The sequence below is a fragment of the Lygodium microphyllum genome, chromosome 8, assembly GCF_053477565.2.
Source record: "Lygodium microphyllum isolate KBCC chromosome 8, Lygodium_microphyllum_v1.1.10, whole genome shotgun sequence".
Lineage (NCBI taxonomy): Eukaryota > Viridiplantae > Streptophyta > Polypodiopsida > Schizaeales > Lygodiaceae > Lygodium > Lygodium microphyllum.
In genome coordinates this window covers 47,726,687-47,747,266 of record NC_141142.1, presented here as the reverse complement: position 1 = coordinate 47,747,266, position 20,580 = coordinate 47,726,687, and the positions used below count along the sequence as shown (strand labels likewise).

The window sequence follows — 20,580 nt, the reverse complement described above, 5'->3', positions numbered from 1 at the left end:
CACTAGTGTGGATACTCCATGACTAGTCTAAGGAAGGTGTCTCCTCCAAATAGCAAGCGGTACCTAACTTGTGCTATAGGTTCTACATTTGCAGATGTAGTACTCCTTGTTCTCCACCTCCTCCTAGCATAGCCTACAAATTCACTCAGCTCGGGGGAACGTGGGCTGCCCTCTGAGTCTCAATCTCAAGCTAATGAGAGGATACCTTGATTTGGCTAGTGGCTACTCACCTCTCCTGTGGCATGTATACATCTAGGTATCCAAGTCTCTCAATGAAGCCATCCACTTTAGTCTTCATGAAGTGTTCTGTGTAGTACATCTTTGGGGGAAGGGGCTGCACGGGTGAAATCCATGTATGTTGTATGTACAATTGGTAAAGGTCTTGCTGCATCCAAGTTCCTCTTTGTGTGGGAGAGGTGCATAAAGGGGGAGTCATGATTATATTGAAATGTGGGCGGCGGGGGGGGGGGGGGGAGAAGATGGTCTTTGTCAATTCCATATCATGTAAGACAATGCTCAACCTGTGCATATCATGAAGTCTCCTGTCTTGCCTCAACTAGTTGCCTAGAGGCCTTGAAGGCTCTCCTATGTAGTCTATCTAGGTGGCAGGTGGATGTCACATACTCTTGTGTATGAAGCTGATGGTGTGAAAAAGGGCCTCCGTCATCATGAGGGATATAACAAACTCAGCTCTAATAATCTCATGTAGTACTGATGGTTTACTCGGATCATCAGTGAGAGGAGGATGATCTATTGGTGATGTGTTTCCATAGGTATGTAGCCAAGCCAAGGGTTCAAGTAGGAGCACCATACATCATGGTTGGTATGGCCAATATGTCAAATAGCCACCTCCATGTGTGAGCCTCTGATGTGATCTTCTATCGCTCAATGTAGAGATTGAAGAGCGTAGGTGACAAAGGGCATCCCATCTTCACTCCAATGGTACTAGAGATCATGTTTGAAGGTCCTTTTGGGCATCTCACTCGATCCACCACTCTCTTAGATAATGCATAGATACCCCAAATCATGTCCAATGGGATCTCTAGTGTGTGTAGCCTCTGTGGAACCGTATCAAAGGCTTTATGGAAATCTACAAAAGCAACAATAGAGTCTCTTTTTCCTCATTTTCCCTTGCTCAATCATGCTCCTCAAGGTTGCATGGTCCACTCATCTGGAAGCCTTCTAGTGGGGCCCTATTGAACATAAAAGCATGGAGAAGAGCCAAAATGTCAACTGCATAAATGAAGTGCTCACCTTGTATACTTGTGCGGTCCCTTTATCATCCATGCTATAGGCACTCAATTGCTCTCCTCATCATATCATGTGCGAAGAAAATGGATGTGGTAGAGCAAGGCATTGGTGGGTGAGGAATCGATGGTTGGTGTGGTATATCTTACAGTCCCTCTACATAGGAGTGCCATGTCTTTGGGTCACTAATGGGTGTGGGGTGGTGTGGCTCTCGCAATCTGCGCCATGCTGTGGCTATATCTTTGTTCATGAACAAATGGTACAGATCCTAATGTTATGCCTCCTTGTATACCCATCGTTTACGACAAGTCAAGATCCGCATCTGCTTGTGAGCCTCTTTCTCTATGATAGACCCTAGTCCTCTCTTGATCTGGAGGTGTCTATATAGCATAGTACCTTGAAATGACATTTTGCGGCTGTCGAAACGTCTTGGCCGGACCGAAACATAAACTACAAATCGACATTTCGGCATCCTGTGGTCCGTTTCGGGGCAGCTTGTTGCGGGTTGTCCAAGCTCCAGGGAGAAAATGCGAGCGCGTCTGAATCGTGATTGTCCCTACAGGGTATACTCAGCACTCCTGCTCCTGCTCCTGCTTCTCTTCTTCTTCTTCTTCTTGAACTACTTGACCCTCACATGAATCAGAAATGGATCCTTGAGTCCTTGGTACTAGTGAAGGGGGGGAAATCTTGGAGGGCTTCTTTTCTTCTACGCAGGCATAACGGATTTTCTTGTGAACAGAGGTTTATCTTTTGCATAGGCAAAAGGGGAAAATAATTGTAAATAACTTTGCGAAATAATAAATCAATATGTTTTGCTAAAAGGCTGTTTTCTTTGTCTTTGTGTTGTGCCGTAAAATTACCGAAGGAACTTGTAATAATGGATTAATTAATGAAGCTGATTTTATATGTTATAACTTATTGTGATAGGTAATTAGAAAACTAAAGAAAACCATTTATGGGAAGCGAGTGGGATGCGTCCGACTACAGTTGCTAGTTGTTCATTGACGTTGATACTTATTACTTAGTAGTTACTAGAGTTTAGAGACTAGTACGCAGTGTTGCTCAGTGCTCACTGGACTTTGGAGTTTTAACAGATTATTCACATGACATAGTTATATGTATCATTGTATCTTGATTTCACTTATTATACATATTGATTCTTGTTCCATTGTTCTTGATGTCAATCTTCACTACTCTTTAGATCATAGATGATTCATGAGTCATAAATTATAATTCATTTTGTTGCCTTAAGTTTTGAAAATTGAGTCTTAATTGTGTTAATATGTCTTAAGTTTCAACCATTGAGTCTTGACTCTTCAATTTTCACTTATGAGTCGTGATATGTGTAATGAATCATGATTTCAATTATATAACATGAAGACTCAAAGTTTTGTATGAAATTTGGATACATGTTGTTGTAGGCATTGATATATTTACATACCCACATAATATTGTATTTATTTTAGTGTACAATTCAAAACGCCGTTTGCCCGTTTCCAAAATTTGGACGAAACTCCGAAACTCCAAATTTTCCCGTTTCCGAAAGTCCCCTATACTATGCTATATAGCTCTTTGCACTCATCATCATACCACCTATTTTGAGGCCAACTCAGCCTATGAGATCAAATTGTAACATTTGAAAAGTTAGGAAATTTTTCCAAGTCCCAAAATAGCTATCATCTAATGCTATGATTAAGTAAATGGAAAATAAACAATAAACATTACATAGTTGATGAGTATAAAATGATGTCTAAGCTAGATACAATGTGGAATTGCTCAAGAGGCACGCTCATCCCAAGATCTCTCTCAGAGAGAGGTGCTAAGGTAGAGAGAGAGTCAACAACCACGCCAACCAAGCAAACACACGAGTGTACGTGCACACCACCTAGAAGTGATGGCATGTGTCCTATCGACTATGTGCTAGCCTTGCAACCATGTCGACTTGCACCAACACTAATCCCAACCTTGTGTTGTGTTTACTGTGTACCTTGCCCCACCAATCACCATCTCCTTTCCAGCAGCCTTGAGTGCCTATTGCTGCTCTGTACTCTAACTGCCTTTTGTCTTTCTTCTATGGAGCCATGCACAAAGAGAGAGAGAGAGAGAGAATGTCTACAATCATCCCTTGCCTATTCATTGACTATCTACCCTGTAGACCGGGTGTCTTCACTCCCATGACCTATCTCTTGTCTTGCTCTTTCCACCTAGTTTGCAATGCCTTCCTACTTGACAGGACTATGTCACTTGCATCAATAGAGGACTTGCAGCAAATGTTTGCTCGCGTTCCTTGATGGCAGATCTGAATTTAAACGAGATGGATTAGGCTAATACTGCCTTGGATCCAGATATGGATATGGAAGAAGATATTGTGGTCCGTGGAAGAAGGCATGGTGCCCTAAATTGATGAGATGGTTTCTCTCCCTCAAGATGCTCAGCCATCTGTCATATGCAACAAGCATCTTCATGATCTACTGTGCCCCCCCCAAACGACCAAGAGACCCATGCCTTGGGTGATTCTCCACCTCACTCGTATGCTCAAGTTGCTTTTAGTTTGCAAGATTTGCAAGAACGAAATTGGGAATAGTTACTTGAGTTTGAAAATTCCCTTTTGGAGGACTTTGTTGAGCACAATCATCAAGTGATTCTTGCTTGCATGGAGGAAGAGATTTTGGATACATAGGTCAATACTTAGGAGGTTGTTCACTCCTTTTCTCCTTTTCATGAGTGAGGTGTTATTCTCTTCTTCACCAACCAAATTTCCGTGCTAACCATGATTTGTCAATGTCTAACATCTCTTCTTTGGACTGATTGGGTCGAAGAGATGTTTGCTAGTCCATGTGGTTTCTATGAGGTTGTGCTTCTCTCTATTTTGGCATAGGATTTTCTTCTCAATCAGCAACCTCTTTTCTTTGATAAATCATCGGTGCATATTGTTTCATGATGTCCAATGGCTGATTTCCAATGTCTACTTAAGTAGGCATGTCTAGTATGGGTGGAAGTGAAGAGTTGTATTGGACCCTTCTCAAGGATGCAATAGTTGTAATGGGTCATGTGTTGGTGTCCCAGACCTTAAGGCAACAAAGAGAAATTGGCTATGTATGCTATGGAATGCTACCAAAAAGAGACCCAACTGGTTGCACCTCCATTGTAGCAGTATGCAGCTTCTTTGGTTTCTACTCAAGTGGGGTACTTTTGCCGGCCATGATTTTTCGTGTGGCCAGCTAGGTTACTTCATGTTCGAATGGCTAGTCAAAAAAAGTACCTTGGTAGTTTAGCCCATAGATAAGGACCAAACTGCAGCCCCACCTTCTATTGAGCCATAGATTATTCAGCCCACTTTTTCCAAAGGCAAGCAACCAGCTCCTTTACAGATCTAGAAACATAGGGATGGTGGACAAAAGCCTCACACAGTAAGGGAAAATCAAAGGAGACTTCTATGCCCATAGCACCTATCGAACCTTCTTTGCAGGAGCCCCTCTGCACTTTCTCATGTCATTGAGACAAATCCTTTGATGTGCCTATTTCTCGAGTTTCTACTACTATCAGAGATCCATGAGCCTTCAAACAGCAATTGCAACACCAACAATTGAGCCAATCGCCCCAACATGTTGGTGGCCTAGAGAGAGTGGATCTATAGCCTCCTAAAGCGTGACAGCAACCATAGTGCGCCTATGACCCTCCAGCCCATCCAGCATTTGATGCTATTGGTAGAGTCATCACTCCATGGGATTGCAAGTATCCAAGTTCCACCTCCTACACAGCAAATGCATCTTCATCATCACAAGCTGAATATTAGAGGCCCAATCCCTTTGCAATGTTGGGGGACTTTTTTGAAGATGGTGTATTGGAGACATTGGCGGCAAATGCATCTTCATCCTCACAAGGCAAATATTAGAGGCCCAACCCCTTTGCATTGCTGGGGGACTTCTTTGAAGATAGTGTATTGGAGACATTGGCAGCAAAGGCACAGTCCCACATGATAAAATCCCATCAAAACTCTTGATCCTTTGTGTTTGTCAAGTCCGAGGGTGCACTTGGTAATCTTATTATCCTATACTTTTTTTTCATAATAACTATAATTACCCATTGCGGGGAAAAAAAAGAGATGCTAAGCTATACAAAGATACATATCGATGACACACACACACACACAAAATGAATGGTTGACCTTGACACTACTTTCATTGACAAAGTAGTGGAGGCCCTTGGTCAAGACTTTGAAGTTGAAGAGCCAGAGGAAATGGTTCCTTGTATGGAGGAGATGGCGCCTTGTTCTAATATTCAGCTTGTAGGTAAGCACACTAAACATGCTTTAGATGAAACTATGGGACCATGGAACACTCTTATGTGCAACTCTTGTGATGAATGATTAATCTCAAGATCTAGACTGGGAGCACTTGTTGGAGTTTGCCAACATAGTGTAGAGTGAATATTTTAGCATAAACGAGACACTTTTTCTACGATGACATTTGCCAACGGTCCTTATATGCCATTAGCAATAGGGTGAGTTGGATGCCATTAAGGAAGCTCCATATGCACATCACCACCACCCAACGGAATTCCCCCTCTCCCCCCCCCCCCCCCCCCCCCCCCCCCCCCCCCCCCCCCCTCCCTCCCTCCCTCTTTGGAGTCCTTTTTTTTCCTTTTCTCCCCGAGGACATAGACTAGACTAGCAAAACAAACTACCTATGATTGCATAGGATTGAAGATCTCCCAAAAGGCACGTTGCATATGGTCCGTCACCTCGTCCCAAAAAATGGAGGAGAACGCCATGAAGAGCCCATCCTCTCCAAGGGTACTCTTGCTTATCCTATGATTGCAAGGCTGGGAGCTATTCATATTCTGTGAAGTGTATGAGGAGGGATTGCTCCATCTCCTTCATACCAAAGATGGGACACAATCCCACTCTTGCTCTTTGCAATGGAACACTCAAGCCAAGACTATCTTCTGCTTGAAAACTTTTCTATAGAGGTTAACGGTTAGCTCAATCATGTCCTCAAGGTAAGACCTAACTCTCTCGCATTGATCTTAAAGTTTGCAAAGTTGGTCACTTAATGTGTTGGGCTGATGCACTTGGAAGAACTCTTTGCACATAGTGTCACCTTGCTCGAAGACCCTCCTCCTCATAAATCGTACTTCTCTCTCCTAGACCCATGCCACCTCCTCTATAATCCCTCCATTCTACATCTAGTCTCTACTCTAGAGCTGCCTAATCTTTTTGCACACCTCTGGGGTTCAAGATGAGCATAGGTTGGGGGCCAAGGCTGGTGCTTCAATATATTGGAGGACAAGTGCATGATCCGACAGGCTCGATAGTGACATGGAATGGCCATTTTCTAGCCCCCCATCCTAGTTCTAGGCAATCTTCAAACCATCCCAATCCCGTCCCGTTGTTAGATCCCTCTCTGATGGTGGCAGGGAATGGCAATTCTAGTCCTTGTCCTTGTCCCCATTCCTATTCCCATTCCCGTTCCCGTTCCCGTTCCCAAAACCCGTCCCATGTCACTATGCCAACAACATGGTCCTTGCTAGTTGGCGAACATGGCCCCTTCAATGGGTGCCTCAATCACCCACATAAAACATGTCCAACTGCTTCAACAAGCTACCTCCTTGTCACTACATAGAAATGCTCGACTATAGAATACAGACACAATAGTATGACAAATGCACAGATTGATAAAGAAACATAGTTGGGTTTAGCGTAACACAGAGGCAATGAACATAGAAATTGACTAATGAATGAATACAATGCTCAATGCAGCAAACACACTATACAAATTGAATATTGAGCCTTGAACCCCCATGTCTTAGTGACCAGGGTTGAGAGTATGAGCTGAAGCCTGAAGAGTATGTCATACTCAGATGGATCCTGAAATGCAGTAGACAGCCTCCAAATATGCATGGAAGCAGTGAACACAGCCCGGGGATGGTCAATTTAGTGTCAAATGGAACTGGGCAGTGTGAGAACAGCAAAACGCAGCAATAATGATGATGTGGCAGCTGGGGCGGTGCTGTGATCAGCAGAACACAGCCAAATGATGATGCAGGCAGGCTGTATGGTATGGCACTTGGAAAGTGCCATCGGCTGTCCACACAGGCTGGTGTGCTGTAAATGCAGGCTGGCACACAGTAATTAGCAATAAGTGCAGAATGTATCGTGATCAAACAAGCTGGAGATAGGTTGCCAGCTGTAGAATAGGTCAAGATAGTGGTTGCCAGCAGTGGAGAAGGGCTGAATAGCAATCACCAGCAGTCTAGGAGTGTTTGGAAGCTAGTGCCAACAGTAAACAATAGTAGGCAGCAACTTGAACTGAGATATTATCAATGCGGGGTATGGGCAGCAAAGTTTCAACACCAACAATTTGCAAAAACGAGATTAAGTTGAATTTATGGGAAGCTTGTCTATTTATAGATGGATGGGTCCTCCTAAATTAGGGGTTTGGCTTATGGGACACATACAATCCCTAGGAAGGCATTTCTTTTAATGAAAGTTTGGTAATTTGATTAATTAAGCATGTTTTGGGGTTGTTTACAAGGGCTAATCAGTGTATAATGTATTTTTAACTCAATACCCCCTCTCAAGCCCAAAACTAGAACCAAAAAGGGACTATACTAGCCCAAGCCCAATTTTTCTTTTCTTTTACCCCAAGGCACCCCAACCCTTAAGCAGCAAGGGCATTGGACAAAGGGTGCACCTCGATTGTAGAGTGGCGTGCCAAGATTGCAGAGGTGATGGTTATCTTATAAGTAAAGCCAAAGTGATCACCACAAAGACCAAGGTATCGGACAGAGAGTACATGTCAACTTCCCATAGGCCCAACAAGACACGCAAAGATAGATGGAATCACATAGGACTTACGTTTTATTTAAAAAACGGGCTTTGGATCTTTGGTTTGATTTAGCATCATTTCCTCTACAAACCAAACAAGCTATCCCAACCACTGGTTGTTGGTGATAAGGGAAAAGCAGTGAAGAAGCTGTGGGTATATGTTGGTGATAAGGGAAAAGCAGTGAAGAAGCTATGGGTATATGTGGGGAAGCAAAAAACAAAGATAGGAGCAAGCAAAGGAAGGCTACCTTGGGAGTTTTCTATGTGAGCTACTGCAAATATGGTGGATTTAGAGTTGACCACTTTCTAACCAAAAAGGGATAAATGTGCACAAATGCATGTTTACAAGAACAAAATGCCAATGCGTGCGGTAGATACAAGGAGCAATAGAAATCACCATGCTCATGCAAATTGTTACGCAATAGTGCTACTTCGACAATGCCCTCAAAGAAAATTGTTTACTTTCCCAAGCGCCTTTTTACAATCATGGTCATCTAAAGGACACGGATGATGATAAAATATATAAAAAATCATTGTTTGGAAAAAAAAAAAATTAAAATCTTGTCACCCTCGATAAGAAAGCCACCTCCTCTCAAATTAAAAGGAAAAGCAAAAAAGGGAATCACCCTCTCCCGGTCAATTTGAAGTAGTAGAGAAGGGTGCACTCACCTCTATTCTCGGCAAAAGACACTGAAGAATCGGATGGTTGACCAACTTGGCCAAGATAATTGCAAAATTATTCAATGAAGTCATAAACTCTAGGTGGATGGTCGACTTGCTCTTTGGTGAAGTGGTAGTGAATACTAACATGCTGTGTTCATATAATGATGATGGGATTACCAACTAGTGAAATAGCACTCTAGTTGTTGCAGTAGAGGAGAGTTGGTGAAGCACATGAAAATTGAAATGCCATCAAGAAGCTCCTCAACTACATAGCCTCTATGGTACCATCAAAGAGGGCTTGATACTCTGCTTTGGCTATGGAAGCAACCATTGTCTCCTACTTAGGCTTAACCAAGAAATGAAAGCTATGGCTAAAGAGAATATAAAGCCACCATGGGCACGCCAACTATCAAGATCTCCTGCCCTGTTTAAATTAGTGTATCCCTATAAAAGCGAACCATGACCATAAGTTAATCCATATGAGTAAGTTCATTGAACATATCTTAACACATGCAAACAAATAGTAAAACCATTCGAACCATGAGAAATAAAATTCAAACAAGGAAAAGTGGAAGAAGAGGCTCTAGACTTTTTCTTATAATCCCCTCTATGTGTGTTAACATACAAGAATTCATCCTCTCAAGAATATTTGGGTCAACAAAGTGAACTCTATCTTCCTCAAGATCTTTACTAAAATGTTGAAAGAGTAGAAGTAAAAGAAGTAGAAACAATAGTGAAAACTTGCGTACCTTACGCTAGAGTGAAAGGGGAGTCTGAAAGATTGGAATATACTCCGGATCTCTTTATTCAATGTGGGGCCCATCCTTGAGGGAGGTCTCAATGGCCCTACAACATCATTAGTTTTATATGCAATATCTAAAGAAAAAGAATCATAAGTACCTTCATTGAGTAGCTATTCGCGAAGTGCAATTCTTCTATCAAGCTCTTCGATCTTCTTTGCTCTATGAGCAATAATTAGCTTAAGCTCCTCGTCAATAATCAAATATGGTCTAGTTTCTCTAGGATAGTCTGAAGTATCTCCACTTGTGTCGAAACCTTGCGGGGTAGGCTATGAAATCCACTCTTGATCCATTTTCAACATAGGCTGCTTTGGAGACTAAGTGTAGAAGTATTTGATGTCATTTTTCCTCTACTGTTCCTGTTTTTTAAGACGATCTTTTTGATCAACGGCCTAGGTTTTTCCAATGAGTACTTAGCTTTAATACCATGTAAAGAAATGCTCAACTATAAAATACAAACACAATTGTATAGCAAACACACACATTAATAAAGAAACGGAGCTAGGGTTAGGGTAACATAGAGACAATGAACACAACAGATGAAAGAAACTGAATAATGAATGAATACAATGCTCAATGTAGCAAACTTACTATGCAAGGTGAATAGTGAACCTCAAACTCCCATGTCTCAAGGATAGGGGCAGAGATTATGAGTTGAAGAGTGTGTCGTACTCTTAGGGACCTCAAAACGCAGGAGATAGCCTGCAAATATGTTTGGCAGCAGCAAGCATAGTTTGATGATGGTTGGATTGGTGTCAGATGGGAGCCGAGCAGTGTGAAAACAGCAAAACGCAGCAATGATGACAACATGGCAGCTGGGGTTGTGCTGCTATTGGAAAAACACAGCCAAATGATGATGCAAACTTGCTGTATGGCAACTAGAAAGTGACATCAGCTGTCCATGCAGGCAAGTGTGCAGTAAGCACATGCCGACAACCAGTAATCAGCAGTAAACGCAGAATGTATTGCAATCAAACATGCTCGAAACACATTGTCAGCTGCAGAACAGGTCAAGATAGCAGTCGTAGATTGCTAGAAGCCAGTGCCAACTGCAGACAACAATAGACAGCAACTTGAATTGAGATATCCTTCGTGTTGGGTGTAGACAGCAAAGTTTCAGCACTAGCAATCTACAAAAATGAGATCAAGGCTAAGCAGTGTGAAGCCTATCTATTTGTAGATGAATGGGTTCTCCCAAATTAGGGTTTCCATTATGGGACGCAGACACTCTCTAGAAACACATTTCTTTTAATAAAAGTTTGGTAATTTTATTACTTAAGCGTGTTTTGGGTAATTCGATTAATTAAGCATGTTTCAGGGCTGTTTGAAATGGCTAATCGGTGTATAGTGCATTTTTAGCTCAATAATCACTTGCAGCCCCAAAAGAAGTCTTGTGACCTGTCACACCTTTGGAAGGCTAGGTGGCTCTAGAGCTCACCATCTATAATACCTTGGAACTCTGTGCCTTTGCCTTCTTAATGCTTTAGGGTCTCTAGGTTGTTGATGTCATCTCCAAGAATTCAAGAATCAACATCAAGTATGCCATCCACCATGTTTGTTCTTTGAAGAGCAACTTGTGATGCGACCTTTGTTAATGTATACATGCATAGTCTTCCAGTTCAAGAACCCTCAATATCTAACTAGATCCATGAGGCCCGCCTTGTAACAATCGTCTAATAGTCTCTCATACTAGATGATAGACCCAAGCCAATTGAAGTGCAATCTTCTCCATTCCGCCCGTGGGTGCCAATGGAGTACTTGTAGTAGGTGAATGAGGCTTAAGCCTCTTAGAATTCTTGACTCTATTTGCATAACCTCAATCATAGCCTTGCCTCCCCTAAGACCTTGTTGTCTTTGCCTTTGAGTCTCCTATGTTAACTCTTGAAATGCAAACCAATCCTCCATTGATGTAGCGATTTGTATAGAGAATCTCCCTCATGACGAGGGTGTCCACCATCCAATAGTGCAGGTTGACTCTAATCTCAAATAATGACTAAAAAGAAGAGACTGCCTCATCTTCTCTTCGATAGCAGTAGGGGGAGCCAATGAAGCCCTGTTAGAAGTTTTTTCCAAGGCTTCTCACTTGGAAGTAGAGCCCTAACAATGAGCTTGACCAATAAGACTTTGCTCCGATAATTTGGAACTATGATCCCTAATCCTCCTCGAGATGTAGGCTATATAATGACATCCCAAGCCACCTTAATCTCCTCCTGACCAAATGAAGTTTTTGATGAGGTGCTTCACTTGACCGATGCACAACCTAGAGAATGCCCAACAAGAAGTGATGTACCACATGGTTGCCAAAAGAACTTGGTTGGCAACCACTACTCTTCCTACAAATGAGTCTCGTTGAGCTCCAATACAGAAGCTTTTGTCGAATGCTTAGGAGGAGAGGTGGCAATTGTTGATATGAGGTAATGTCAATCCCAAGATGGCATCCGAGATATCTCACATCAGTCCTACGAGGAACCCACATGAAATCCTCATGTGGTCACCACTCCTATAGTGTAGTATCACATACCCAAAATCCATATTATTTGTGCCAATTTATTAGGACTTGGGATGCTCTACAAAATGTCTTCATGGCCATTACAAGGCTCTAAAGTTACCCTCATCCCCATCCCAATAAACTATTGTATCATCAACAAACGGTGCATGAAGAAACTCCTCAAACTCAAGGATGGGTAGCCTAATGCCTTGGATACCTATATATCTATCTCTCAAAAATGAGCTCATGGCCTTCTCTACAAATAAAAACAAGAAAGGAGATAGTGGACATCCCTATTTCTATTGATCTATGAATGCTTAATCTATCTCCTTGCCCCACCGATCATGACTTGGCTATGTGCTCAAGAATAGAGAGCCACTACTCCCCTAACCCATTGCTCTAGCAAGCCCATCTTGAGAATTGTGCCCTTTGGAAACTCCCAATCCACACAATCATATACCTTCTCAAAGTCGAGAAGGAGCACAATAAGGTCTTGCCTCTTGGATCTAGCTAAAGCCACGGTCCCTAAAGATGAAAATGTTGTCCAAGATGTTGCACTCTTGGATCAATCCTATCTTAGTTGGGTGTATAATATCTAACATCAATGGTGCAGGGGCTGAAGGCTAATCACCTTTGCAAGGATCTTGGAGGCAGACTAGAGCTTTGGACCATTGGGACTTTGAAAAATAATCCCTACACAATTGTAAAAGACGAAGCCCATATTTAAGTGGGAAGAAAACCTTAATCAATTCATTCCTATGGTTGCAAAATCAAAATCTTGTCCTTTCTTTCTCTCACATCTCCTATCTACTCTACTCTATGAATGCCTCTATTGCATGCAAGCTTGAAGGAGTGAAGCAAGGTCAATATGCCATATTTTAGCTTACTTTCTCTTGCCTCTCTACACTTAGTTGCAAGATTCTACTCAAAAAGTCTATCTAGCATAGCCCTTGATGCCATAATCTCTAAAAGGCGGAGTGAAGGCCTCTACTATTAAGATCCCGGTAGTTCTCAAAGGAGGACTTATGTATGCCATCTTGCCTTGGACACTTGTTGGGGAGCAGTGCCCAAAGTGCCTCCTCCAACTCCTCTCTAAAATGAGCCATGATATATCTACTCATCCTATCTGTAACCACCCTCTAGGTGTTTTGTCAGACTCTCTCGTATCTAGGGGTTGTGTGATCACCTATTTGACCTCGTGAGGATCCTATGCAATGGATCCATCAGCTCTCTTGAGTTTCTTAACTTGTCTAGGGTGTTTAGTGATGCGAAAAAAATCTTTGTTAGCCTTGTCGCTAGATTGAGTCCACGAAGAGGGTCTCATGTGGAATATGTACTCTGATTTAGCTTCCTTCATGGCATCAATCTTTGCTCTAGTAATATGCATCCTCTCAATTGTCCATCTGCATCCTGGTTCTCTCTCCTCTCTCTATAAGGTAGCCAATGATGCTTTGGTGGCTAGAAATGACTAATCTCCTCTAGGCTCTCATTCAAGTAATTGGTTGTCCATCCAACTAAGAAGGATCTAGATCTCCAAATTTGTGTGACTTTCTGTCTAAGATCATCCTTATAGAACAACTACTCTAGAATCTGGACATTGGAGTGCAATCTCCCTACTCTCTCAAAAAGAAGCATTTGAATAGGTGAATGGTCCAAGAGGGTCATGCCAAGTATGATGCATATATTGCTGCCCTCGTCATCCACATAAAATCGGTCAATCTTAGAGAAAGGTGTGACTCCAACCACCCTCTCTCTCATGGAGAATTGGAGTGAGCCTATAGTCCTCCCAAACTCTCCTTTGAACCACAAATCTTAGCCTCTAATGTGGAATATTAACTCCTCCCAAGCAACCTGCTCTCTTCCCCTAATGATTGTTGTGCATTTACCTCTCCTGACCTCAAGAACCTCCACTATGTTAAAGTTCCCACCTACCATCGAGTGATCGGCCTATGGCACAGATAGACTAAGAGTATTCCAAAATTGTTTTTCGTCTCACTAGCCATTTTGGGGGTGTAAATGACCAATAGACTAATGAGTATCTCCTCCACTGTCACCAAGGCCCACATCGCTCTCCTTGGAATCAAAATACCCTAACCTTGTACTAACCGAGTCCACTACTCCCCAACACATATGCATACTCCAACTTAAATCTCAATGGCACCCATGGAGTAGTAAGTGTGACTCTGACCTAGCAGTAGCTTCTTACAACATCATGATATCCTATCTACCGAAAGATGGTGCTCCTATAACAGGAGAAAATCAATCAACCCTCCTAGAGCTCTATACAAATCCTATTACATAAGGCTCCAAACCTGCCTAAAGTGTGATCTGTCGAAACCTCGTACATTCCATGAGAGTATCCTCCTAGAGCATGTCTCAACCTCTCAGACTGGTATGGCTTTATAGCCCACGCTTGTCTTTGCTACCTCCTAGCTCATGTGTCCTCTCCGCTCTCTCTATTGCAAGCAATAGTAGGGTGAAGTTCTTAGAGTATGCATGTGAGTCCTCTATCTCCTACTCACTCTCCTAGGCCATCATGGCCTCCTCTACCTGTTGAGTGTCAAGAACCTAAGATTGGCTGAGCTCTAGAAGCTCAGCATGATGAGGCAATGATTTGGGAGACTAGTGTGATTGTAGCGTGTTGTAACTCCTAAGGGACTACTAGTGTTGTTGCCTCCATTGGGGGTATCACATTAATCTGCGGTGTTGCCACAATTAGGGGCTGTGGGACTGACTTCTGGGCATCTAGGGGAGTGTTTATGGAAGCAACAGGGGGTTGCAGTGGGTCTGCATAGGCTGACAGCCTAAGGTTCTTGATCAGTCTCCACCATCCCTCCATTTGTCTCTTCAATTCTAGGCCATCCTACCCTTGTCTCTTGTCAACACACTCTCTTTGTTGCTTTCCCAAATCTTCTCTCAGCAAATCTCAGCCAATACCATTGGAGGTGCTAAATTCCAAAGTTCGCTAGTGTAAATTGTAATTTACAGCAAAAATTAGGATTTACCAACCACCTTGGGTCCCATGCTAGAAATTTGAAGACTTGGTACTTGAAATCAGCAGTTGGAACCCAATGAATCACTAGAGATTTCAAGAAGCCAGCCATCTGAATTGCGATTTGGGGTTCATTTGGACTAGCCAAGGGTTAATTGGAGGCCAATCCCTTGTTAGATTAAGGGGCAAATCAGATTGGAGACTTGCTGGTCATTTTTTGACAGCAAGAGACGTTGGGTAGTGAAGGAGATTGGTGCCAAATCTTAGTGTACTTCATTCAATTTTAATAGAAGCCAAAGAAATGTTGCAAGGGGTGCCAATTTTGGGATCAACCGAAATTCTATTGTCCAAGATTAAGTGGTAACGTCTGTATTTTCAGTTCATGTGAATTTAATGCGTGCTGTAATTAGTGCTTTAATTATATCATTTACCACCCCATCTAAGAAGGAAGGCTAGTTTCATGGCTCCATTGCCAAGATACTATCAATTCCTTTGATTTGGTGGGCCCAAGGCACCTAATTGGAAGTTAAAAGCATTTCTTTAGTGTTGAAATTGTAATCAGCTGAACATTACAGCAAGAATGTCTTCATACAATGAGATGGGATCAAGCAATGATGATGCCTCTCAGAGTGAGCATTCACAAAGTGTTGCGGGAAATGTAATGTCTAATCTTAGACAAGGCACTCAATATGGACAGCCAGCAGTTAACTTTGGTTTAGACCAATGCTAATGTTGGTTAAGACCAATATCTAGGTCCTTCTAGGCCTCTTGAAGCTAATGACCAACAAAAGGGGAAGAGAAAATTGAAAACAAATTTAAGGATGAGCTGAGAACAATAGCTGAAATGTTTGTGCACTTGGCAAATGATCCTCAATGTATGCACTTTTTTGAACTCCCCAAAGGAGGGCAATAAAGGCAAGAAGAGGAATTCGTTTTCATGAGCTCTAGGATAGCTAAATGTACCGAAGAAAGAGCCAATGCAGCAACATGATGTTCCAAATGTGGGTAATGAGCATAAGAAAATGATGCCATTGGGGCAATTGGTGCTTATGTAAGGCCAACTTGAAAGTTCAGTCTAATAGCTTTTGGATAGTAAGGCATGCATGCTAATGTGGGTCACTCAAGATACTTTAGAGGTGGATCAATTTTCCATGCAATGGCTGGTCAAGCAGTGCATATGGGATTGTATGGTGCAAATCCTTATGGTATGCAATGACCAATGCATGGAATGCAAGGCCAAATGTATCCGGTTTCAAGTAGTGGCAATGGATGCCTAAAACACATTGCAATGCAATTGGGGACGATCGCAATGATTTCAAGGGGGAGGTCTCTTTTTCATAGCACTTGATTTAGTTATTAATCAAATGTGTAAATGTGAGGTGCACATGTGTTATGCAAGTCAATTAAGTCACAATAATGGCCAAGGACCTTGAGATGTCACATGGTGTCAAAGGCAAAAGCTGTAATAAGTTATATTGGTGAAGTAATTGGTGGTGGTTTTGGCCTAGGCATTTAATTGGCCAATAAGTGTAAGTGGTGACACTAGAAAGTAGGTGTTAATTAATTGATTAATACTAGCTCAAGGTCAATTAATGCATAGGACCACTTGGGAGTCAAAATGGCTTGGCCATTTTAATTGTGGATGGGTGCACAAATTTTTTGGGCATGGACCAAATCTGAAATTAATTCTCAGAGTTAGTGCTTTTTAAAAGTAATTAAATGGCTGAAATTTTATAAGATTGCCACTTGGCAAAACCTTCCCATGCAAGTGAGGGAAAGGTTGTTTGGGCTGTCGAGCCTCATTCCAATGTTGTGGAGGCTGGGAGAGGACAGAGAGTTGCTACTATAGTTTTCCAGCCATTGGTGATCAACCTAGCCATTGGAGACTATCAAAGAGAGTTGCCACTAGTAGCTGATCAGGCTATAGGGTATCTACAAGTAGGTGACAACAATTTTGGGGTCCACAAGGCCATGTGTTTGTATATGGGGCTCATATTCATGGTGGGGTACAATCATTCAGCCATTTCTAGCAGGGCAACAGCAAATTTGAGCACTTTCTTGCAATAGAAATCTGAGATTTCTCTCTTCTTAGCTATGTTTGTCATTATCCAGTATTTCCCAAAGTTCCTCAGTAAGTCACAACCATTACAACTATTGGGAGGTGCTGACTTCAAGAGTTTGCCTCTGTAAACCCTAATTTCACAGCAGAAATCAAAGTTTACCAGCCACCTCGTGACCCATGCTAGGAAATTGAAGGCTTAGTACTTGAAGTAAGCAGTTGGAATTCAAGGAATTGCCAGAGATTTCAAGAAGCTAGCCATCCCAATTGGATGTGGGTTCATTTTGACTAGTGAATGGTCAATTGGAGATCAATTCCTTGTTAGATTGAGGGACAAATCAGATTGAAGGCTAGCTGTTCATTTTTGATAGCGAGAGACATTGTGTAGTGAAGGAGATTGGAGCAAAATCTTAGTGTACTTCATCTAATTCTAATGGAAGCTAAAGAAATACTGCAAGGAGCGCCAATTTTGGAGCCAACTGGGAGTCTACTATCCGAGAATAAGTGGTAACATTTGTTTCTTTAGTCTATGTGAATTTTACGCTTGCTGTAATTAGTGCTTAATCAGGTTATTCACCACCCTATCCAAGAAGGAAGGCATGTTTCTCCAATTTTGGGGCCAATTGGGAGTCTACTATCCAAGATTAAGTGGTAACATTTGTTTCTTTAGTCTATGTTAATTTTACTCTTGCTGTAATTAGTGCTTAGTCAGGTTATTCACCACCCTATCCAAGAAGGAAGGCATGTTTCACCCTCTCTACATCGGTTACCATCAACTATGGGTCTGCATGACCACCACTAAAGCATCAACACCATCTTATCTTTTTAGCATACAAATGTGGCTGCAAATGGTACTAGAAAGCAGCCACCAAGAAGACATGATGAAACATGCAAGAAGCCACTATCCTTCAAAGAATTCTCCAAGACAACCAAACATGCAGAATGAATCCGTGAAGCTCAAAACATGGTCAATGCAAAAGGTGAAGAACTTGTAGTTGCAAACCAAAGGCCAAGCATCCTCTCAGCTCAAAAAGGAACCCTAAGAAGATCAACACTAGCCCATGGTGAAGAAATCTCAAGCCAAGCGGACTGGAGAATAGAAAGATTAAGAGATACTTCGGGTATTTTTGGTCAACATGCTTGAAAAATCAGAAGGTTCAACAGCTCAATTACACAATTCACACACACAAGCAATAGCAAAGTATAGAGTTGGGGATAGCAATGATGTGAGTGTAGTGAAAAATCGTACCTACCAATAGGAGAGACCCTCTCTGCAGAAAAAAACCTAAAAATGCAAGTCCAAAGTAGGCCATCCATGCAGACAAGATCTTTGAGCTGTAAGGCAGGTAGGGGACAGCATCTAGAAGCCAAAGAAACAGCAGAAACGCAGGTGGGGTAGGGAGAAAAGCAATGTCTCCAGCATATAGAGATGTAAAACAACTGGCCCAACAGGGGAGAAAGTCGTCTAGCCTCCACGAGAGCTTGCAGCAGCAAAACACAGTAATATCCAGCTCCAGCAGTGAAAACACAGAGTTTCAGCAGCTCAGGGAGCAGCAAATCAGGTCGCCCAGCTGAGATACAAGTCACCATGCAGCAAGCCTGAAAATATTAAAATGCAGCATTGGAGACCTGAAAACTGTGAAAAACAGCACTACAATCCTACAAAACCAGCAATATTGGCTCATTGGATACCATGTGAGAATGAGCAACAGAAGTAGAATAACTCAATTTTTTGAACATTGACAAGAATGAACTGTGAAGAGATAACTTTAAAAATGAATGGATGGGCAATGGAAGCCATAACGCAAGACAAGCACGGGTTATGGCACGTGTGATGACTAGCAGTACTCTATGACCCAATACTATAAGTGAAGGGTTGGAGTATGTACATGCTCTAGGATGAGATCTGAAACAAATGGGCTGGCCCTAACTGGGCCACCCGAGCTACCGGTAAAGGTGCCCAATAAAGAGCCTACACCATGAAATATACACCTCTCACGTTACCAAGGCCTATAACAATAGAAATGTGAAGGAGTTGGGTGTGACGAGAGAATGTCAAGGCTGCGGAATGGACAGGTGACGGTAGGAGTGGTGAGACAGGAAGAAGAGGCAGAGCTGCTACCACAAGCCTAGTAGTTTGCAAGGGAAGCAGACAGGTGAGGAGAGGATCACATGCAGATGTTTGACTAGTGTTGCAACCTTGGTTGTGCTGGCCTCAAACTAGAGGTTTCCATTGTGTGCACTTCTTCTAGACATCCTGAGCAAGCTGCTGGGGGAGCTGTAAGATTTGGGGAAGGCTGCTGCAAGGGAAGGGAGCAGCACATAGACAGCTGAGATCAAGGGTGACAAGGTGAGAAGAAGAGGTGGATCTGCCTTCAAAAGCCCAGTAGGCTGCAAGGGCACCAGACTGGCAGGGGCGGCAGCTAGAGGGGGTTGCAGACAGCAGGAAGGGGCAGCAGTTGCATTGGCTTGGGGTTGTTGTGGCAATTGCCACAGCAGGCAGTGGTGCAGGATTGTGTGGAGGAGCTACAAGGCGTGCAGGAGCTGAGAAACACAAAGGGAAAGAGGCCGTGGACCAGTAGCATAGTCAGGGGTGATGGGGCTGAGGCAGCAAACTGTGGACTGGAGCTACATGAAGCAGCTTCAAGAGGGGGGAGGCTGCAGCAATGATGAAGGTGACAGGACTCTGGTGGTGAGAGATACAGGCAGCATCAGCTGGGGCTGGTCAGCGGCATGCTACAGGATGGGTTCACTCTGTCTCCAGTCTGTTCAGAGAGGGATCCTTTCATGAGGAGAAAGGTTGAGTTGATAGAATGTATTGGGTGCATTAGATAGACAACTACAGTAGTAGCACTAAGCACATAGTGACCAAAACTGTTATGTTAACCATGATACTCAAGGTACTCATTCAATTCAAAAGACTGTAGTAGCATGTGATCAAAAGTGTTATGTTAGTCACAAGGTGCAGCTTACTCATTCAACTCCAAAGACTACAGTAATAGCACATAGTGACCAAAAGTGTTTTGTTAACCAGGAAGTGCAGCTTACTGATTCCATTTGAAGAATTGCATTAATAACAAGTCAGTGAGTGGAAAATTTTTACTCAATGCATATTCAGTCATACTAACTAGATGGAAATACCATCATGTTTTTCACTCACATGATGACATCTAAAGCAAGATCTTTCACATTGTAACGGGTACCATGCCTCACATGGCACCTTGGTGTCTCTTCAAAGATGATTTGCCTTTATGTGTGGTCTCTATATGCATACTCATTGAGGGTAGTAGCCTTGTACTTCAGCTCAGACATGGAGTTTATAAGGTTCAGGTCTAGAGTTCAAGCTTTTGGAGTGATGTAATCTGCTCCAGATCTCTTGTCTGAAAGGAAAGATGGATGCAACAAGTTCCCTGGTCTCCTATTAGGAGGCAACATTCCCTGGCAAAAGAGAACAATTTTTTGGTTGATGATGTTTAGAAAATACAGTATATTCACCTGTGT

The 20,580-nt window shown here is 42.6% G+C and overlaps 1 protein-coding gene across 3 annotated transcripts in view; it reads left to right on the top strand.

Moving 5' to 3' along the window:
* Window positions 1–20,580, top strand: part of DCL1 (dicer-like 1) — a 119,484-nt gene that overhangs the window by 81,571 nt on the left and 17,333 nt on the right. The gene's annotated exons all lie outside the window — the stretch shown is intronic.